The sequence below is a fragment of the Xyrauchen texanus genome, chromosome 44 (genome assembly GCF_025860055.1).
Source record: "Xyrauchen texanus isolate HMW12.3.18 chromosome 44, RBS_HiC_50CHRs, whole genome shotgun sequence".
NCBI lineage: Eukaryota > Metazoa > Chordata > Actinopteri > Cypriniformes > Catostomidae > Xyrauchen > Xyrauchen texanus.
Genome location: NC_068319.1, coordinates 28,430,027 through 28,435,020, shown reverse-complemented (window position 1 = coordinate 28,435,020; position 4,994 = coordinate 28,430,027).

Below are 4,994 nucleotides of genomic sequence, written 5' to 3'. Positions count from 1 at the left end.
GAAGAGTTGGGGGGAAAATGGGCGGTTCTTGGCCAAATTAAGATGTAATTTGGACCAGACTTTATGCTAAAAGAAGAAAAGAATGGCTACTCAAGAATACTGCAGTCACTACTTTCCTCTGCACCCACTCACTTTCACAGTATTCTCACTTACACCACATAGCATCCAAATTCATTAATCAGATATGATTGGGCATGCTGCAAACAGCCCACACTGTGTTCTTGCAGTAGTAACTACCATGACAGCAGACATTAGTTTACTACAGAATATGATGTCCAGGCAGTGACTCATATGAAATGTGTCACATTCACTTATACTTTGCTCAATCTTAAAGAATAGTTGACCCAAATATGAAAATTATGTCATTACAAACCTTTATGCTGTTGTGTTTTCTGTGGAACATCAAAAATTATTTTTGAAGACTCTTAACATAGCTCTTTTCAATACAACACAAGCTCCAAAATGGAGAAAAGCACCATAAAATGATCATAAAAGAGTTAAGTGAAGATTCTTCAAATTCCTTTCAAACTGGAATGGCATGAGGGTGAGTAAATTATCACAATATTCATTTAAATAAAATTGTCATTCTCAAAGCGGTGGAACGTGTCAGTTCAAAACCAGCCCCAAATTTAAAAAGTCAGAAAACTTGATCAGATTTGATCAGGCATTTTCCTGACTAGGAAAATAAATTATGATCAGCATGTCCAAGGACAATACAAACATCTGCTTCTTATATCCCTAAATATCCATACAATACACATTTAACATGCAAAGAATTAAGCACTTAGATCAAATCTGTCTGTAAAAAGACTAACAAAAAGTAAGGGATAATCCACGACTAGGTGTGCATTTAACGATTTTAATGCCCGACGTGGAGGCAAAGAACCACCCAATGCAAAGTGCATTTAAACAGTTTAATGCACATCTAGCCATGGCTTTTCTCGCTTATACCATGATCACTTGCCACCATTGAGTAGTTACAACTGTCATTTTACAGTGCAAATTGTGACTGGAAGAATAACAATAACGGTTCACTTTATCAAAATGTTCTAGGCCTGGAGACTTTGACCTCTGAGACATCCATTTGGTATCCATTAAGGCTGCTTGATTGACTAAATTAAGAATGAAATTGCAATGTGGGTTTGTACAATTAAGAAAGGGCTGTTTGTTATGAAATGGTCTCCATCCATTAGCGGATATAGGTGTGTGGCAGGGCGGAGGGCGGGGCCGGGTTGTGATTTTACACACCCACTCCCTTATCAGGCTAATTAAGCCTCCGAGAGGGATAAAGGGCGATGGCAGATGGTGGTGTGACGAGAGAGAGATAGTTTAAGGACATGTCCGTCATGTGTGTGTTTTGTCTTTTTTTAAGTTTATCATTAAAAATATTATTTATATTGCCAAGCCGGTTCTCGCCTCCTCCTTTCTATTGAACTTCCTTTACACTGGTGCCGAAACACGGAAAGGAGGAGGGATGCCTGTCGTGGAGTCCTCGACACTGCCGTCCACCCAGGGGAGCGCCGCTGCCATCCACCGGGGGAGGGAGTAGACCGACCGCCCGGACATGGTGAATGGCCGCCGTCCGCGAGGCGAGTGGGGACTGGACTCCCCGACCACCTGGAGCGATGGAGCCGCTGCCAGGGGCGGAGGAGAGCCCTGCCATCCCCCAGAAATGCGGAGGGGTCGGAGAAAGACCACCATCTGCAAGGGGAGGAGGGAAGTGTTCTCCGACCGCCTGGAGCGGTAGGGCCACTGCCAGGGGCGGAGGAGTGTCCCCACGAGGTTGTGAGTCTGACTCCGGTCCACCAGGGGAGAAGCAGCTGTCGTCCACCTGAGAGGGTGGAGAAGTGATCGGGGACCATGCAACGGTGTATCGGAGAACCGGCGAGTAGGATTTTTTTTTCATCTCTCTCTCTCCTCTCTCTCTCACTGCCGATCTGCATTGGCCTTTTCCCTCTCGTTTAAATTTTAGTGTTTTTTGGGGGGGTACTACAATGTTACAGGAAGTACCCTCCCATTTTAATTATTTTTGTTTCCCTCCCCTTGTCCCCTCCCTCGTCCAGGTAGATGGGGATGATGGCAGACCAGGTTTAAAGCACGCCCTCCCCCAGGGAAATGGGGGGGGGTGTACGTCAGGCCGGGGGCTCCCCAGCTTGAGAGAACGTGGGAGGAATGTGGCAGGGCGGAGGGTGGGGCCGGGTTGTGATTATACACACCCGGTCCCTTATCAGGCTAATTAAGCCTCCGAGAGGGATTAAGGCAGATGGCAGATGGTGGTGTGACGAGAGAGAGATAGTTTACGGACATGTCCGTCATGTGTGTGTTTTGTCTTTTTTTAAGTTTATCATTAATAATATTATTTATATTGCCAAGCCGGTTCTCCCCTCCTCCTTTCCATTGAACTCCCTTTACAAGGTGCACACGTTGAGAAGGGCAGCAATTTTAGATCATTATATTACATTTTCAGTCATCGTGCCGGACAGCGAAAGACACATTTGATGGGTACCGGTTACCATCTCTCCCCCTCTGTGCAAAGCATCTGAATGTCAAACCATACTTTCCTTACAAGTGCTTTGTATGAGGTAAAACAAGGCTGATGAACACTGTAGTCTTTTCCGTGTTTCCTGTAGTGCTTAACAGTTGATTTAAAGCTGGCACAGCATGACTTGATAACGTTGTTTTGTGATGTGGTCCCACCTCTGAGACTATTTTTGCATCCAGAGGTCATTTCAACAGATGCATAAAACTCTTGCAATGTGTCATTGCAGAGGACAGAAGAATAGGCACATTTATATATAACAGTGATAAAAACTGACTAGATCTAACTGTGCATTAAACGGTTTTAACCCAAGCATTCCATCCAATCAGAATTGAGTATTCATAAAGACCATGGTATAATGGAAGTTAAATCACATTAAAAAGGAAAAACAGGATGTATTTTCTCTCTCGAACCATCGTCACCGGCTGCCTTTATCCCTCGCGCGCCTCATCAGGCGATTGGGTACCGGGCGCACGATATTCCGACCTGCTCCGCCCCCCTCTCCGCTCCCCAGCTCCCTTACCCAAACTCCAACCCTACACCTAACCATCAATGGAGTAAAAATTTTGTTTTACAACGAAAACGCAACCTCCGAATTGTGCTCAACATTGATTATGTCAGCTTCCCAACTGATCATGTTGCCCGCCATTATCGAATATCATTTGTAAATAATTGATATGCCAGATTGGAACATACACATTCCCTCCAAACATTTTTAAATTGTCATAACTGTTATATAACAGTAAAGCCAAACACAGGCAAAGTCGAAGGTGGGAATACCTGAGTTTTCCCACTTCTGACCTTCAATCAATCACATGTCACGGCCATATGTATCCATGCCAAATGCACATCCTGCATTCCAAACTAGACAAATCAGACTCCGAAGGGCACTTCGAAGGGAGAACAATCCTTATAGTCATGCTGTAAGATCGCTTCAAACTGAATTTACAATAAAAATTACTTAAAAAGTGAGTTCCCAAATGACTTGTTTAGGAGCCCAACAACTTTCTTGTGATCTTCAATGCTCTCATAGTAGACAGTAAAGACATTGAAGGGATTAGGGCATAGGGATGTTCACTTCTGATTTGAACGCAGCCACAGTCTTCCAGATGCCAACTAGCTGGCTATCTAGTAGCTATTCACCAGCAAAATGGGTAAAAGCGTAAGCACTGATTGACACAAAAACAATTAGTTTTAATATCATCTTGTATATTTATTGTATACTGCATGTTCCTACATTTCATGTAGTGAAAATACTTAAAAGTTAATTTTTACGTTTCACAAGTCCTAACTACCTGTTATGATCATTAGTCGCCGCCATCTTGGAAATGACATCAAATGATGCTTCTCGCTGTGGTTGGGGTTGGTCGGTTTACCCCGACTTCAAAAGTCGGATGTCTGACTTCAAGGGGCCTTCCAGTCATTATTTTCAATAGGAGGTAGGAAAATTCAAAATTCTGAGTTGTCTGGAATGCAGCATAAGAGTTTACCATAGTAATCCAGTTTATCCTGACTGAATCAACTGACAATGAATTGATGTATCAGATTTTCAAAAAGTGTGAGTTTGGTGTGCTTTTGTGTGAGTGTTACAGTCTAGTTTAAGAGTGTTATCTTGAAAATAAAGAATGCCTGGGGCCATCACACCAAAGAATTCCTTTGAGTTTGCACTGAGCACTTATGTGACTGCAGCTGTCGCATTCCAGACGCATGCAAAATTAGCAGCAGTCACAGCATGGCAACAGGCGACACTGTAGGATAAACACCACAGCTAAATACTCAGAGATAAACTCCATTTATTTAAAATGATATTATATATATATAGTTGTGTTTTCCATTAGCTACACTGATCAGGTCATCATTGTTCAAATAAAACCATAAATCATAGAAACCGATAATTACTATTCCTTTCACTGGGGCTATGGTCGGAAAAGCACACTTCCATACTACTCATACTATTTCTGCAGTATGTGCAAATATGCTAAGAAATTACTGTACATCATAATTTAGTTCCTAATATATTAGTTGTGGTGGCTAATGTGAGGAACATTCCACATTCAAGATTCAGGCATCCTATATTGTTAGAAGACATGCCAACGTTGTGACAAATGTTTTCTTTAGTAGATGTTTTGATGGTCTTTGATTTGAATAGAGTACATAATCATTCTTAAAATTCAACATAAACCATGTCAAGTCCAAGAGTCAAGTCCATCATCCAATCACTGCCAACTATGTTAAAATAAAATTATACATGATAAGTTCTGAATCTATTTATTAATTACTACTGACCCATATCTGTTGAGTGATCCTGTAACGGTTACCCTGTCTTGTCTCACTGTTGCCCTTTGTTTGTAATTTTGTCACTTTTGTTATTCCTTAGTTTTCACTTTTGTCACCCTTGTACCTCCATAGTCTTGTTTTCCCTCGTGTTCACTGTTAATCACCTTGTCACCTAGTT